Source organism: Macaca fascicularis, chromosome 13 (genome assembly GCF_037993035.2).
Source record: "Macaca fascicularis isolate 582-1 chromosome 13, T2T-MFA8v1.1".
In the NCBI taxonomy this organism is placed as follows: Eukaryota; Metazoa; Chordata; class Mammalia; order Primates; family Cercopithecidae; genus Macaca; species Macaca fascicularis.
In genome coordinates, this window is record NC_088387.1 from 21,941,924 (window position 1) to 21,960,327 (window position 18,404).

Below are 18,404 nucleotides of genomic sequence, written 5' to 3' on the forward strand. Positions count from 1 at the left end.
GCAGGTATGGCAGGTGCCTGAGCTGATTGATTTAATACTTTACTAATATACCCACTTAGTGCTGTAAGTTCAATGCTATGCATTGACTGCTTTCTTACATTCCAGAAATTTTGATATTCCATGTTGTATTTTAGTACAAAATACTTTCTTATTTCATTTTTTTGTTTCTTCTTGATCCAGATTTCTTTTTAGTATTTTGTTAGTCTGTTTTCAAATATTTGGGGATTTTTCTTATGACTTTCTGTTGTGAATTTCAAATATAATTTTCTTGATTTCAAAAATATATTTTGCATAATTTGAATCTATTTAATTTTATCAAAATATCTTGTGGCTCAAAATATTAAAGTGAAACCTAGGAGAGCCAGAGTAATGCCATTTTAAACACAGCTCCATCTTGAGACTAACAAGGCACATTCCTTGCCAGCCATGATCCATGGTCATAAGATGTTCATAGTTGAGGAAACAGCCTAAGGATACCTGCAAGGACACACTTCTACAGCAGTGGAAAGTCCAGATGTCCCAATCCCATAACTGTATGTGCTTTCAAAATAACTATAGGTATGCTTTGATGTATTCACACACTAGAATGTCAAGAATAGTTTCCCTTAAATCAACAGAATAATACATTTTGTCATAATGTCTGCTCATCCGCATGTAGGCACAGCTTAGTTTAGTCTGTACATAGACAACACTCCTATATAAGAAAAACTTAAAATAAAGATGGTGTGCTCCTCTGCTTGCTTTCTGAGGATGCCTTACTCTGTAATGGAGTAGTTTTCAATAAACTATCTCTTCTCACTGCACTTTGTGACTTTCCTTGAATTTCTTCCTGCATGAAATCCAAGAATCCTCTCTTGGAGTTTGGTTCAAAATCCCCTTTTCTGGTAACAATATGGTCTCTTTTAGTAAATGTTTTGAAAAGATTATGCAATCTGGTGTGCTAGTGGAGTGTTCTCAAAGCGTCAGTTATGTCCAGATGTTTATTGTGTTGTCCAATTCATCTGCATCTGCACTGGCCTGAGAGGCAGGGCTGCTACAGGCTGAACCTGCTGCAGAGCCCTTTTTTTGGCCCCCGTCCCACTCAAGGCTGGCTGACTCCTGTATCAGTCAGTCAGTGAGCCAGAACAGTATTCCAAGGTACAGAATTTCTTGCCTCCAGAATCCATAAAGGCCTACCAGGTCCTTCCTGCCTTCAAAGACAAAGACACTTATTAGATACAATGGAATGGAATATGCATTCCTCTTCCCATGAACTCTGTTTATGAAGCACGCTTTACAGCTAGCTTATTCACTGGAGCATCATTTAGTGCCATTTAATGGCAGCTATAGAACCAAGTGCCCAGAAATACCAACTACAGTGAAATACAAGCTGCAGGAAATCAGTCTTGCAACTACAGCCAAATAACTCTAGAACTGTTTCAAGTTCATCCTGATACTTGGAGACATTCTATCAATGAGCACCAGAGTTAGTGAGAGCTATTTCCTCCTAAGAATTAGCTGGGTGGAGCCAAGAAGAAAGCTTATTCACCACCTAGAGATTGACACACATCTTCATCATAAGAATCTCCATTGCATCAGCAGCATATGAATTGTGAAGAGTGACAGGCTGCAGTCACACTGTCTTCCACATTGATTCATAGTATTTCAGAATGTCACCCTTGTAAGCCAGACAACACCAATATTTTATTTTGGTTTCACCAGCACAAAAGATATTTTGTGTCACTTTGCTTACATAAGAAGCCCACTCTTTGATCCCAACTGGATCTTTCTTCACTACTGCACTCACCAGGGGATTTGCATGTTGTACCCTAGGGAAGACCTTCCCCTGTGAACCTGAGATAAAAGCTCATCTCTAACCTTGCTTTGAGTGATCAGGACTCCTCAGCTCACCTTCTCACGATGAGGCTCCCTGCTCAGCTCCTCGGACTGCTGATGCTCTGGGTCCCTGGTAAGCACAGAAGAGAGGAGAATGGGACTGGAGGGTGAGCTTTGGGGATTCTACTGCCTCCCACTTGTGTTCTGTTCACATGTCAGATGCAGATGTCTTGCCCTTCAGCAAAGGGAATTTAATATTTAGACCTGTAAGAACTAAGAACAAGCTACAAGGAAAAAGAATAGTGCACTGTTGAGAACTTCAAAAAGAGAGAGGCCACTTTGTGCCTTTAATTATTGGATCATTTTTGGATACTGGATAAATGTAGTGTATGAATCTAATCAAACACAAAAAAGTAGCCTAACATATACAATAAACCTAAATTATAAAAATGTCTCACAATGTTTGTATGTAATGTAATTCTCACTGTTATTATTTTAGGATCCAGTGGGGATATTGTGATGATCCAGAATCCACTCTCCCTGCCTGTCCCTCCTGGACAGCCGGCCTCCATCTCCTGCAGGTCTAGTCAGAGCTTCCTGCATAGTGATGAAAACACCTATTTGGATTGGTACCTGCAGAAGCCAGGCCAGTCTCCATGGCTTCTTATCTACCTAATTTCTCACAAATTCTATGGAGTCCCAAGCGAGTTCAGTGGCAGCAGGTCAGGGACAGGTTTCACACGTAAATTCAGCAAGGTGGAGGCTGAGGATGTTGGAGTTCATTGCTGTGAACAGGGTCTGCAAGGTCCTCACACAGTGGTATAGCTCCAAACACAAACCTTCCTATTTGGGATGGCCCAGCTGTCCACAGGTGTTTGCATGGGAAGCCTGCATGGCAGATTCTGAGTTGGCTTCACAGGTAGATGTTAGATGACTGAAGGGAATAATTTGTAGAAAGATCCAGATGGTTCTGGCCCCATCACTGTAACAGCCTTATTTCACATGGCTCAAGCAGAAGAATGAAGGTGATCAAAGTGATCTCTGAGCAACTAGACATGACAGAAGAGAGAGCTACCTTGAAAGTGCATTCTGATCCTCCCTGAGTTTCCTGCATTTGTCAATGAGATTTAGTCAGCCTAACAGCAAGAAAATTGAGGCATACTCATGGCTACAAAAGTTGGGTATATGTTAGGATTAGCAGGTTTTATTATATTTTTAACACGATAATATTTGGTAATATTCAGAAATTGGTATTTTCCCACTCTTTAACTTCCTACCTCTCCATTACCAGTTATACCAAACAGCCACTTACATGCCTGTGATTTCACTCTACACAAGCTATACTCAGCGGGAGTGTGGCTCACAGCGATTGGTGAAAATGTTTAGTTTGCAAATATCTAAATAGACTTTGTCATTTCATAGCGGATATAACATTTTATCCCAAAAGTCTTTGATTTGCCTCAACTGCCTTTTGTGAGAGAAAAGGAGAGTTCTTAGAATCACAAGTGGATTTTGAAAATAAAAGTATAAGCCATTTGGTGACAACTGCAGAGGGGAGTGCCCACAAATTTCAGCTGTACAGTACTGATACCTCCAGCTGGGGTAAATCAGCCATCCAACCACAGCCAGAATGTTACTAGGCAGCCCAGAAACAGTTCCAGGGCATTTTCACATAACTTTTAAAAAAATCTTTATACAGTATCTGAGCTGCTTTAGTTAGGAGGATCTAAAATTTGACATTATAATTTTTCATTACTTCTGCTGTGTGTACCTCCGTCTAGTCCTTATGTCAATACAACCCCAGGGTGAAGTCAGGTCAAATTCATGAGAGCCATATTTACCCTGTTCCAAGTTCTGGTTTAAAGATTTGCATTTGCTTATCAAATTGAAGATATCAGTGCTATGAAAATGGATATTCATAAAACACCCCCTCTCCTTCACAAATGTTAACATTGGGGTACATTTCATAACCTATTTCTCATTATCTCTTCTTTTTTGTTGTTGTCTTCTACAATTTCTGGTGGTAGTTGAATTACAGTTATGACCAATACTATGAGTCTGAATCCAAGGCAAATTGCTTTTAACTAATCTTGAAAACTTAGCATTAATCCAGAAACAATGATGTCACTGTTATGTAGGGGCATACTTAGGATTAGCTTTATTGACCAGCAAATATTCAGTTAACTATTTCCATGGAATCAACAAGTTTTTCCTTCTATTTTACTCTAAATAGTTAATTTTTGTATAACAGATTTCCTAGGATATTCTGGTTAGTATAAATTCTCATAGTTTCAAATTTCACCTATGGCTGTTAGGATTCCAGAATATAAGAAAGGCAATCATTCTTTGGGTTGAGAAAATTCCTAATTTGTGAGAGCAAGAGTATAAGATAAGAGTAAAATTTGACTAAATTAGTTTTTAGTAAGTTGTTGTAGGCTCTAGTTTTTTGTTAAACTTTATAATTTTATCCCATAACTACTTCCAGGAGTTCATAAGTTATTTTATTTTATTCTATTTTATTTCTTTTTATTTTATTGCTGATCCTTATTTTTTTTATTTGGCATAAAAAGTGTTATAGAAGAGCCAGTATGAACAATTCCAGAATTATAGAAAGATGAGGACTGTTGCTGCTTAAAGACCGCTGAAACAGTGAGCTACCTGCGGCTCCTGCACAAGAAAGATCAAGACGGAGGAGAAGTTTACAACTCTGAGTCCCCTGCTCCCTTAAGGCAGAAAGTCACCATTTCCACTTTCTGATGAAGATATTTTCTCATTATTATCTCATTGTAACTAAGAGTGACCACCAAACACTTCATTTACCTATTGCATCTTACTTTATCTAATGTTTTTGATTGTTGTTCATTGGAAATAAAACAAAGTAGTTAAAACACAATTTTGGTTGATTTCAGAAATTAGTGTAAGGGATATAATTTGGTTCTTGTTTTTTTCTGAAGCTCTTAAAATTTCTTTTTTTAAAGTTTATCTAAGTATTTTATAGATTCTTGAAATTATTTAAACTGGAAGAAAAAACATTGGATTTGAGAATTCTAAGTTGATATTCTCCATTTTCCTGCAAGTAAACTATCTTATCTAAATTAAAAATACAAAATATTGTTTACTTTGTCATTTCAGTATATTTATACAAATTCTTATTTCAAAGACAGAGGTAACCACAGTTTAAAATGCTATTGTCCTTGATTCTATCTCTAAACTCTTCTTGACTTTTCCACTTTTCATTTGTCTGGCAAATCAAATTTTCTTACAAGGTGGAATAGACAAATCTCACATTTAAAAAAATGAAAATTATTAAACTTCCAAACAAGCTCTGGCTTTTGAGAAAAACTTCTTTTCAAGATAGAGGATCCTGTCTTCCAGAGTGAGCCTAGAGCAGAGATCTTAGAGGAAGTTAAAAACTTTTAAGGTGGGGAATGCTCAGGTAGGCAATGGAATTATTGTCTCACTTTATCCAGTTAGTCTGTGGATGAGTCGGGCTCAGCAGAAAGTTTAACATTTACAGATAAAAAGCCTTCATCTCCAACACATGATTCTCAAATTCATTTTTATGGTTCGGTTGAGTACCTCTGCAGGATTTTTTTAGTATTTACTTTAAGTAAAAGGAAAGAAAAAGAATTTAAACATTTGGATACAAATTCATATTAGGTAGATCAAAAATGGGGTCTTGACAACCCAGAGAAGTCAGACATGTAAACATACTAATGTCTCCCAGTGTTTAGAGAGAATATATAAATTTGGAGGATAAACACGCTCACAGAGCCTTCTCTGAACCTGTAACACAGAATGGTTAGCCATGAATTTTACTTCTTCCGGGTGACAATTTATAGTTATTTAGAAAAGACAACCAGCTTTCATTACAAGTGCCTTGAAGCCAGGAATCCACTCTAGACAATCTGCATTTGGGACTAGGCTAAAAATCTCTGCTGGTTGAGATTTTAAAAACCATTTTATTGAGATAATTGACATACAAAAAAAAATACTGTACATATTTAATGTACACAGTTTCATGAGTTTGAAGATTAGTACACACCCATGAATCCTTCACCACAATCAATGCTATAAGGAGCCTCCATTTGGGTATGGGAAGGAAACACACACATGGGTATGTATTCTAGTGCAAAGCATTATGGGTTTGGAGAGTTTAGGTTGATACAGTCTACAGAACAAAGACTACAGGATGTGCAACAGCGATATATAAATGAATCAAAGCTCTGTTTACTGCCCTCGAAGTTGTGTATTGCTAAACTGCAGGTTTATTTTAAAACTACTACCATCAAGTTCAAATTTTACACAACTAATTATTTCAAAAATAGCACTCAAATTTTATTTTTTTGCCATTTAGACACTGCTTGCTTTGTATATGCCAGGAAACCTCACCTGCTGCCAATAAATAAGGTAAGATCCAGGCAATAAAATCCCCAAACTGCAACTGTCCTCTGGAGCTTTCTGACCCAGGGTGTCCCCATCGTGCTGCTGTGTGACATCACCTAGACACACAAGCCCCCTTCGCCAGCGTCCCTTTCCTCACGTGTTTTCTCATTTCCCTTCCTTTCTGAATAGCAACCTGGCACCTTCACCTCTGCAAAGACTCCTGCTGTGATGGACTTGTCCCTGTGAGCCCCTCAAAGTTTCACCCAATAAATGCGTGTGTTACTGCCACTCTGTGGTCACCTCTTTTTCCTTGATAAGCCCCCAAATTTCCTACAAATAGGATCACACTCCACCCTACCAACACTGAATCCAGCTTAATGGACACAAAAAATTCCACTGCCAAAACTCTTCTTTCCCAAGTCATATATATATAAAATATATATATATCATGTATACATTATATATGATATATATTTTATATATATCATGTATACATTATATATATGATATATATATATAACTCCTGCACAAGAAAGATCAAGACAGAGGGGAAGTTTACAACCCGGAGTCCCCTGCTCCCTTAAGGCAGAAAGTCACCATTTCCACTTTCTTAATGAAGATATTGTCTCATTATTATTTCGTTATAAGTAAGAGTGACCACCAAACAATTCATTCACCTATTATGTCTTACTTTAATGTTTTTGATTGTTGTTCATTGGAAATAAAACAAAGAAGTTAAAACACAATTCTGGTTGATTTCATGTAATATATATTATTACATATATACACACAAACACACACACACACACACATATATATAAAAAATGTGTTTTTACACTTATGGAGCCCCAAACAGAATTTGACAAGGAAGTTGAACTACAAGAAAACAGATCTATATAAGTCTGTCCTCATGTAGTTGAATGTGGCCAAGACCGGAGACCCACAGTGGCCTGCTTCCCACCTGGATCTAAACGTAGGCTGTTCTTACAAATTTTATCAATTCTTATCTTTGTCCAGTGTGGAGTGATCCACTTTGCTGCTGTTGTCAACGTTTTGGCATGGTGTATTAATATACAGAAGGGGGAGATTCCCGTTTAGAATTAAGAATATTATACTCCTAGTCTATTGACAGTATGAGAAAATTTCAAAGTCTTTTTCTGATGAAAGAATTCTTACAAAATTTTACGTGTTCTGGATACTTAAGGGCGACAGATTTTGAGATAAAATAACCAATTACAAGGCAGACTTTTTAAAGGTTTATCATTAATTTTTACTGGTAATAGCAATACTCTGAAATTCAAAAAAGATTATTTTGTAAGAATAATATTTTTAATAATTGATTTATAATAAAAGAAAACGTGACAAATCTCTCACTGTTACTCATTTTCCCACAATTCAAGTTGCTATATTAGATAGTGTAAATAACTAATTATTTTTTAAGAAGTTATATTTTTAAAGAGCTCATTTTTAGAGTAGTTTTGGAAGATGTGGATTCTCGTATCTTTCTCTGACACGGGCAAAACCTCCCCAGTTATCAACATTCCCCACCATAGTGAACCTACATTGACACAACATTATCACCCAGAGTTTAGATTAGGGTTCCTTAGTTTAAATTAGGGTTCACTTATGATGTCGTACATGTTATAGGTTTTGAAAAATGTATACGAGTTGCGGTTCCGGTCCGTTCGCGCCGCAGCCAGCTCTAGGCTCTCAGCCGCAGCGCCCCGCCCCCTCGCTCCGGACCGGCAGGCGGCGGCTGCAGGGCGGGTCCCTGGGCCACATGGCTGAGGGAGACGCAGGCAGCGACCAGAGGCAGAATGAGGAAATTGAAGCAATGGCAGCCATTTATGGCGAGGAATGGTGTGTCATTGACGACTGTGCCAAAATATTTTGTATTAGAATTAGCGACGATATAGATGACCCCAAATGGACGCTTTGCTTGCAGATGATGCTGCCGAATGAATACTCAGGTACAGCTCCACTTATCTACCAGTTGAATGCTCCTTGGCTTAAAGGGCTAGAATGCGCGGATTTATCAAATAGCCTCGAGGAAATATATATACAGAATATTGGTGAAAGTATTCTTTACCTGTGGGTGGAGAAAATAAGAGATGTTCTAATACAAAAATCTCAGACGACAGAACCAGGCCCAGATGTAAAGAAGAAAACTGAAGAGGAAGAGGTTGAATGTGAAGATGATCTCATTTTAGCACGTCAGCCAGAAGGTTCGGTTAAAGCACTGGATTTTGATATCAGTGAAACTCGGACAGAAGTAGAAATAGAAGAATTACCTCCGATTGATCATGGCATTCCTATTACAGACCAAAGAAGTACTTTTCAGGCACACTTGGCTCCAGTAGTTTGTCCCAAACAGGTGAAAATGGTTCCTTCCAAATTGTATGAGAATAAGAAAATAGCTAGTGCCACCCACCACATCTCTGCCTACAGAATATATTGTGAGGATAAACAGACTTTCTTACAGGATTGTGAGGATTATGGGGAAACAGCAGCTGGTGAGCGTCTTCTTCATCTCATGGAGATTTTGAACGTGAAGAATGTCATGGTGGTAGTATCACGCTGGTATGGAGGGATTCTGCTAGGACCAGATCGCTTTAAACATATCAACAACTGTGCCAGAAACATACTAGTGGAAAAGAACTACACAAATTCACCTGAGGAGTCATCTAAGGTTTTGGGAAAGAACAAAAAGTAAGAAAAGACAAGTAGAAGAATGAATATTAATACCTGAAACTATAGGAAAGGTTAATTTGCCTATAATCATATATACATTACATAGTCATCAAGGAATATATTGTGCAGAGAGAGTATCCTTGACTGCTCAAGTCAGCCAATTCAGCATGGATACCAACATTAACTTTTCTTCTTTGGTTATATCATCTGCCAAAAATAAAGAACTTATGATCTATTCATGTGTGTTTCAGGCTTATTTGGGAGAACTAATTGGAACTTAATCACCACTTCATCTAATTTTAGGAGGGTAACAGTTGCCCAGGGCGGTACCTGAATTAACTATCCATTTCAGTGCATGTCAAGTGCCTTTGTTAGGTGGAGAAGAAATGTCTCTAGAGGAATATAAATACCTGATTTCTTGTCATCGAGATTCTCGTACTGTTAAATGAATATTGCCTGTTACTGCTCTTTATGGCTTACTGGAATAGCAGCTCATTTAAGATTGATCTTGGAGAGTTTCTTCTTGTGATTTTAGTTCACAAGTATGTCACCTTTCATTTTATAGTGTTCATCATTGATTAACGGATTAAGTGAAAATCCAGGAGTATCCATCTGCAGTTATGTGCTGAGGTGATAATTCATCCAACATATTTGTTAGCATAAATATTATGCCTCAATTTCTGTTGCAAATTGGTGATTGTGAAATTTCAGAAAGTGATTTTCTAGTCTCTGCTTTTTTTGTTTAATTCTTGTAATGTAAGCAATAAATATGGAGTGTCAGTAGTCTCCTTCCACTCCAAAAAAAAAAAAAAGTATAATAGGAAATATCCATCTTTGTAGTATCAGACATAACAGTTTCACTGCCCTAAAAATTGTTCACCTCCCCCATTCATCCCCCACCCTCCCAAATCCCTAACTACCACTGATCCTTTCACTGTCTGTATGGTTTTGTCTTTTACAGAATATCATATAGTTGAAATAATATAATATGCAGTCTTTTCAGATTGACTTTTCCACTTAGTGATATGTATTTAAATTTCCTCCGTGTTCTTTCATGGTTTGATAGCTTGTTTATTTTAGGCAATGAATAATATTCCATTCTCTGGATGCTCAATTGTGTTGGATACACAAGAATTGACACTGGATTAAATCAATTAATTTTTAACTACTGAATCAGCCTTTCATACCTGGTATGGATTTCATACCATAAATCCAACTTGGCATACTATATTGTACAGTGTTTTTTATACATTGTTGTAGTCAATTTGCTAATACTTTGTGGAGGATTTTTGCATCTATGTTCATGAGAAATATCTGTAGTTCTATTTTCTTGGAACGTCTTTGCCTGGTTCTGTTAGTAGACTAGTATTTCCATCACAGAATGACTTAGGAAGTATGCCCTTTGCTTCTATCTTGTGAAATAGACTGAGAATTTGAAGAATTTGTGCCTTAAATATTTGATAGAATTCACCATTGAATCCATCTGAATCTGGTGCTTTATTTTTTATAAAGGTTGTTAGTTATTTATTCAATTTATTAAATATGTAAAATATTTGTATGCCAGTTTATACTGTCTATTTCTTTTAGTTACTTTTGGTAGATTCCTTCTTTCAAAGACTTTGTCCATTTCATCAAAGTTATTAAGTTTGGGTCATAGCATTGTTTATAATATTACTATAACATACTTTTAAGCTTCGTGGGATCTGTAGTGATGTCCCCTCTTTCAGTTCTGCTATTAGTAATGTGTGTGCTTTCTGTGTTTCCTTAGCTTGGCTTCAGACTTACCAATATTATTTGTATTTTCATAGTATTAGCTTTCAATGTTTTTTTTCTGTTGACTTCCTGTTTTCAATTTTTTTATATCTGCTTTAATATTTATTTCCTTTCTTCTGCCTAATTTAGATTTAATTTGATCTTCTTTTTCTAATTTCATACAGTGAAAGCTTAGATTGCTGATTTTAGATTTTTCTTCTTTCTTATTTATACATTTGATAATATAAATTTCCCTCTCAGCACCTCCTTTTGCTGTATTCCACAAATATTGATGAGTCATGTTTTTATTTCTATTTAGATCAAAATCTTCTAAAATTTCTCCTGAGATTTCTTCTTTGACTCTTTTGTTATTTGGAAGTGTGCTGTTTAATCTCCACATATTTGGGTATTGTCTGCATTTTGGTATTGATTTATATTTTAATCCCATTGTGGTTTGAGAGAAGGCACTGAGTGATTTCTATTTTTTTTTAAATATGTTACTGTGTGTTTTATGACCCAGAATTAAGTCTATCACAGAGAATATTCCATGTGATCTTGAAAAAATATGTGTTTGTACAAAATAGTGTACAGATGGCAATTATACATAGCTCATTGGTAGTGTTGTTGAGTTTGACTGTTTTTATGGGTTTTCTGCCCCCTGGATCTATCTATTTATGATAGCGAAGTGTTGAAGCCTTTAACTATAATCATGGGCTCAGCTGTATCTTCTTGTAGTTCTATCAGTTTTTGCCTCATTTATTTTGACAGTCTGTTGTTAAGCTCACATACGTTAAGCATTGCTTTGTCTTCTTGAAGAATTTGCCCCTTTTTCATATGTAATGCTCTTTCTGTCCATGATCACTTTCCTTGCTTTGAGATCTTCTTTTCTGAAATTAATATAGTTACTTGTGGTTTCTTTTGATTAATATTAGCATGGTACATCTTTCTCCATTCATGTACTTTTCAATCTATATGTGCCTTAATATTATATTTAGATTTCTTATAGACACCATAGAGTTGAATCTTACTTTTTGTTATACTCTAATAATATGTCTTTTAACTTCTACATTTAGACACTTGATGCTCCAACTAATTATTGATGCCTTGGATTAACGTCTACCATATTTTCACTGTTTTCTATTTATTGTCCTTGGGTTTTTTTTTTCTATTTTTATCTTTTACTTGTTTCTGCCTTTTTATGGTTTTAATTTAGCATCTTATACATTTCTATTTTCTCTCTTTTATTAGCATATTAGATTTTTTCACCACTTTTAGTGTTGTTCTGAAGTTTTCAAGATACATTTACAACTAATCCAAGCCCACTTTCAAATACTCCTATAACATTTCATAGGTCATGTGAGTACCTGATAATAACAAAGTATTCCTAATTTTTTCCATTTGTTGCATTATTGTCATTCATTTCACTTATATGTAAGTATAAATAAGTATGCATATATGTGTATATGTATTTATATATGTAAATGTATACAGCAGCATGCATAATAATCACATTACTATTATTTTGAAAAAAATTTATATCAGTTAAGAATAAGAAAAATATGTTCCTTAATTTTTCCTTCACTTATTTCTTCTTGATGCTCTTCTTTTATGCAAATTCAAATTTCTGACCTATACTATATTCCTTCTCTCAAAAGAACTTTTCTTTTTCTGTTTGTTACAAAGCATGTTTACTGGCAACAAATTTTCCAAATTTTTGTTTGTCTGAGAAAGCCATCATTTATCATTTCCTTTTGAAGGATGATTTCATAGAAAACAGAATCCTAGGTTGGTGGTTTTCTGCTCTCAGCACAAAACACGTCACTCTCCTCTCCTCTTGCTTGCATTGAAGTGAAGAATCCTTCCTGTTTCACAGAAGTTGGATACAATATTTACATTTGCTCCTCTATACAAAAGGTTTGTTTCTCTTATGTTCATGCTCTTTCTCTCTCTCTTTTCATACTTTTTCTTTGTTTTTGACTTCCTATAGTTTAAAAATTATATGCTCAAGTGTTTTTTGTTTTTGTTTTTGTTTTGTTTCTTTGTTTGTTTTGCTTGTTTGCTTATTTTGGCATTTATACTGCTTGGTGTTTCCTGATCTTCCTGGATCTGTGGTTCGATGTCTGACATTAATTTAGAAATATTTTTAGTCAATACTGTTTCCTTTATCACCCCTCCACCCCGTCCTCCTCCTTTTTCTTCGTGTTCGTTAACCTATTTGCCTTTTGCCCAAGAGTACTTGCTGGCAGCACTTGCAACTACGGTGTTTACCTCAAGAAGAAAGTGAGAATGTGACCAACATTCCACAATGATACTGTCATTGAAGCAGACAACAGAAATGGAAAGAAAACTAAGAAGCCATATGTCATTGTGGACCCTAATGAGAAGATGGGAGCAGTGGACTCAGCTGATTTGATGCTCACTTCTTCAGAAAGCACAAGATTTGGTCTAAGGAAGTATTTCACTACCTTCTAAACATTACAGTGCTGACTGAACCTCTACATCCTGTTCAAGAAGGATAATCCTGAGCACACGATTAGCCATGTAAACTTCAGACTGACATGGATTGAAAAAATACTGTTAAAGCATCACAAGCCAGGGCAGCAAAGTCTTCCAGGTCACCCTTGCTCTGATGATATCATACCTCTTCACCTGTATGGAATACCTTTCCCCAAGAGCATACCACCAACATCAGGCAAACGAAATCCAACAGGTCACTGCAAAGTTTGCTGCTTGTACAAAGACAAGCCTAGCGAGACAACCTGAAGAGAAATGTGATATTTTTGTGTGGAATTTGATATTCCACTTTATGTTGTTCTTGAAACATAAATTTTTGAAATTTACCACACAAAAAATTATTAAATACTGATTATCATATACATTTCTGTTATATTAGGATTAGAGACAAGTTCTGTTTAGAAATAATTCCAAGAATAGATTTTATATTTTATTTCACATTGAAAATCAGTCAGATTTGCTTCATCCACAAAGAATGTGTTCATGTAAAATCACATGAATGCCGGTAGAAAAGTGTACTTTTTTTTCTAAAGAGAAAAAGGGTTAAACAATGTAACACCTTTTGTATCTGTCTCACAGTTCTTGGGCCTTTGGTTTTCAGTCTTTGTTCTCTTTTCTTTTCATTTTTGGAGATTTCTGTCAATATACTCTCAAAATCGGACTCTTTTTTTCTCAGCCATACCCAGTCCTTTCTGTTACAGTGTTCTGTTTTGTTTTTTCATCTCTAGCATGTTTTTTTTTTTTTTTTTGCTTTTTCTTGGGATCTTCATCTTTCAGTTTACATTTCTCCTCTTTTAAAAATTACAACATCCCTGCCATGTCTGGTTTCGACGCTTGCTTGATCTCTTCAAACCGTGTCTTTTTGTCTTTTATTATGCCTTATAATTTTTACTTGATAGCCAGATAAAATATATTGAGTGAAGGGAAGTGCTAGAAATAGGCCTTTAATAATATGGGGGTAAGGTATAGGGGAAGAGAAGCATTCTATACTCCTATGCTTAGGGTTCAGTGCTTTAGTGAGCTTATGTCTGTGGACTGTTAACATCACAAGTGTCTCTGCTTCTTTCTCCACCATGTAGGTGGCACAGGATCTAGAGCTGGATGGGGTTGACTATTTCTCTTTCTCTAGTCAGTTAGACAATAATAAAACTGTATGTAGCATATTAGGCTGGTTAAATAGTTTCTCCCTAGAGTTGAGCTTAAGAACCAGTGCTCTGACTTCCGCCCTATACAATTGTATCATGATTTTTGGTTCAATCAACTTACTGTGCTTCTATTAGTGAGAAAACTATAGTCACCCCAAGAAATGTGAATCATATTTAATATATGAAAAAAATTGCTATATTGTGTATGCTATAGTTCTGTCGTTATTATTGTAGGTTCTCAAACATTGGATTATGTGTTATAAAACACATTTTGCATTTCTGCTTTTACACTTGATATTGTATAATAAACAGATCAATTGTTTGAAATTAACGCTTTCAAAACTTGTATGACTTTTCATAATATGAAAATAGCACAATTTATTTAGCCATCTCTTACTGATAGGCATTCAGATGTTTCCTTAGACAATATGGAGTTTTTATTTCTATAGGCAATTTTCTTAGTAGTAAGTTTGGGTTAACAAGTATACATATTCTAAATTTCACTCCAATAGTGAGCAGAGATTACTTAGGAAAGTCTGTAGAAATCCACATTGCAGCCACCAAAGTAAGGGCTTTTCCATCCCCCTCCATTCCCACCAGCAGAGGGAGGCATAAGGCTTTAAGATTTTGCCAATTATTTCATGGAAAAGGGCAATTCATTTTTTTTCAAGGTTTTCAAGTAATAAAGCTTATGGTTTTTTTTTTTTACTTTTTGTTTTTACATAGTTACAGGTTCACGGGAAGTTGCAAAGAAATATACAGAAGTCTCATGCATCTTCATTCAATTTCCTCCAATTTTGACATCTTTCATAGTACAATACCAAAGACAGGAAATTAACATTGGTGTCATCCATAGAACTTATTCAGTTTTCACAAGTTACACATGCACACAATTTTTGTTTGTTTATGTGATTGTGTTTATGTGTGTGTAGCTCGATGTGAATGAATCATGTATGTGGCCTTCTATAACCACCACTGTAATCAAGAAACTCAGCTAAATCATCACCACAAGACTCCTGGTGTTACCCTTTTACAGCCACCCTCACCTTCTCTACCCCATCCTTAACCCTTGGCAAACACCACGTAGAAGACATCATACCATAAGTACCATTTCGAGATTGGCTTATTTCGCTGAGTATAATACCCTTGAGGCTCATCAAAGTTGGGTATAGCAGTAGTTTATTGCTTTTTATTTCTGAATGTATTCTATGATATGATTACCCCAGTTTATTTAACTGTTTACTTACTGAAAGACATTTGGGTAATTTCCTTATTTAGCTACTATAAATAAAGCTTCTGTGAACATTTGTGTACAAGTTTCTGTATAATAATGTTTTATTTCTCTGAGATAATTGCTCAAGAGTTCATTTGCTAAATTGCTTAAGTCCACTTTCAATTTATTACAACCCTTTAAGAGAGATTTCTTTTCAGATCAAAAACTTCAATTTAGGTGAGGTGTAATTTATTAATTTTTCATTTTATGGATTATTTTTCTAATTTAAATTTGCTTTCATCATTTTGTGAGATGTCTTTGTTATAGTCTATTTTTATTTTTATATGTATTGATTTTCTTCAGTGTATAATTTTATGTTTGACATTGATTTAAAACTTCTACTTAGAAACGTTATATTAGGTTTCTGTTGCTTTCTTTATATATTTATTTTTTGTTTCTTTTAGAATTCCTTTTTCTTCTGGCTTACAAATAGTCTCTTTAAATACCAAGTCAGATATATATTCATATAAGTTCTTTGTTATATAATTTTTATAGATGTATCTTTTAATATTTATGTATTTAATAAATATGTAATTCATATATATGTTATGGTGGGGTGTTTTAACATATCTTCACTTGAACATATTGACATTCTGGTCATTATGTTATTACATTTTATTTCATATGTTATTTTATTAAATTCTATAATTAAAACACATCAACTATCCATGTATATTGGGTGCCTGTTTTCTGTCCTTTCTATAATTATCTGTAATTGATTTTTTTGCCCTTTATTCTGAACTTTATTCCTTTACTAAGCTTACCTTATGTGTCTTTGACTCCATTTATTTCTTTACCTGATTATATTTTTTCTATGTTATAATAACTAGTTCTGCTTTACTTTTTAAATCCTGTACCTGTAGCCAGACACGTTTATTTTACCTATTATTTTCTTGCTAATTATCTCATCCTTGAAAATAAATTTAAGTGCTTTTTTTTTGGTGTGTCTTCTAATTTTACAATCATTTGCTGGAGAAAATGCTTTTGTTTTACTAGAGTACATCATTTTCAGAGGAGTTATCTAATGTATTATTTACTTGCTATGTATTTTTGTCAGTCATATAGCCCTCTCCCATGGTAAATTTGTAATTTTTCAGTATTATTTCACTTCAAATTACTTATCCTTGATGGGGTTGCTTTATCCAAGTCTTCTATTTGCCAAAATATGGTATAGTTCATTATTTCTTGATCGCTCCAAACACATGTGGGTGCATTTTATCATTACCTTACCTACCTCCACCTCAGAACTGAGTCTGAGGACTGTGTCTTTGCAGGTTGTGTTTAGTAGGTCTTTTTTATCGCTTGGTTGCTGGAGAAAGAGTAGAAGACAGAGGACAGGACAGTGGACAATTTAAATTGGTCAAGTTTGTCTCTATTTTCTACAGGCTTCTTAATGATCAGTCCTCTTGGCGGCCTAAAAAAAAAAAAAAAAATGCAAATTTTGCCCCAATCGTCTGCCTTTTACTTCCTACCTCTGTTTCTGTCCTCCTCCACCCAGAGTTGTAGGAGGGGGAAAAGCTCAAGGATTGTCCCAACCCTAATCATGGCACAAAAGTGCCAAGGGTTCAGGTGAATTTTTTCAGGACTTTCCTCATGGCATACCGGCTCCTCTGAAATATTTTATCTTTCTTTTCAATCCACAAATTGATGCTTGCCCTGTTTTCCAGAGATATCTACTAGACATCTGAAAGGTTGAAGTATGAAAACTTCTTAAATTTCTTGAAAATGTTCTTTGTTTCTTCAAGGAATACTCAAATTCCATTATTCCTACTTTCTTCTAGGGGAATAGAGCTAGGTAAGCCTAATTTAATTATTTAGGAAAAACAAGAGGGTTACAGAATTTTCCACTCAAACTCACCACACTAATCTAAGTTCCCACTCTTCATCTCCTTTGCCCTAAGGTGTAGCTGGAATTCTCAGGTGTTCATTTTCAACTGTTTATAAAAATGTAGATTTAAGGTGTAGAAAAACCATTATTGTAATTCTACCTAGATCCTTTGGGAAACCACTAATTTATTTTAGTCTAAATAAAATAAAATAAAATTTTAAAAACATAAAAACAACCCTCAGAGTGATAAAAGAAAACTTTTGGTCAAGTAGAGCTAATATGCATGTTAATATCAATGAAAAATAGAACTGAGTAATCAGGGACTCAAGTGCACAGTTGGAAGCAGTGTAGAGGGACCTCTCTGGCCCTGAACTCCATCACAAGTAACAGAATAGAATCCTGGAGTGGAGCTCATGGAGAAGTGATGATTGGCATCATGCTCCCTGGCTTTTCAAGTTCCTTGTAGCCTTTTGTTGGTGTCCGCACTTTTGAAGATGCAGTTCCCTCTTCCAGACATTTTAGACTGGTTTTGGTGGGGGAAAACCTTCACCTATTGGGGGGTGAGAGTGCCAGCTGACTGGTGTGGACACCCTCTCTTGCTGTAGGAGGAGATGGAGTTCCTTAGCTCTCAGTTTCCAGTGGCAAGCAGATGGAACCAGCAGGAATTGGGGGATGGTTATTCTCCACTCTGAATAGGATCCACTACAATGACTCTTCTGCCCCTGAGGGACTCTGGTGGATAGAGCATTGGTTTCAGGACTAAGCAGATGGAGAGACCCTGCCTTGTCCACACTGAGGCAAGTTCCTTGATTAGTTTAGTTTTCCAGTCTTCATCAAGGTTTCATACTCACTCCCCTCATCCTTTCCAGATCATGATAACATTTATAGACTTGTTTTAAATACCACTCACTCAGTGGAACAAACTTCCCCTTCCCATATGAACCAGTTTCATAAAAGCCACCCAACTTGCTTTCTCTGTCTCACAATGATAACAATTTAA

General features: G+C 35.6%; 1 protein-coding gene and 1 pseudogene across 17 annotated transcripts in view; both read left to right on the forward strand.

Moving 5' to 3' along the window:
- LOC102116898 (immunoglobulin kappa variable 2-30) overlaps positions 1–18,404 on the forward strand; it is a 970,872-nt gene that overhangs the window by 786,083 nt on the left and 166,385 nt on the right. The window lies entirely within an intron of this gene.
- On the forward strand, positions 7,975–9,127 carry LOC102141052 (protein IMPACT pseudogene; annotated as a pseudogene).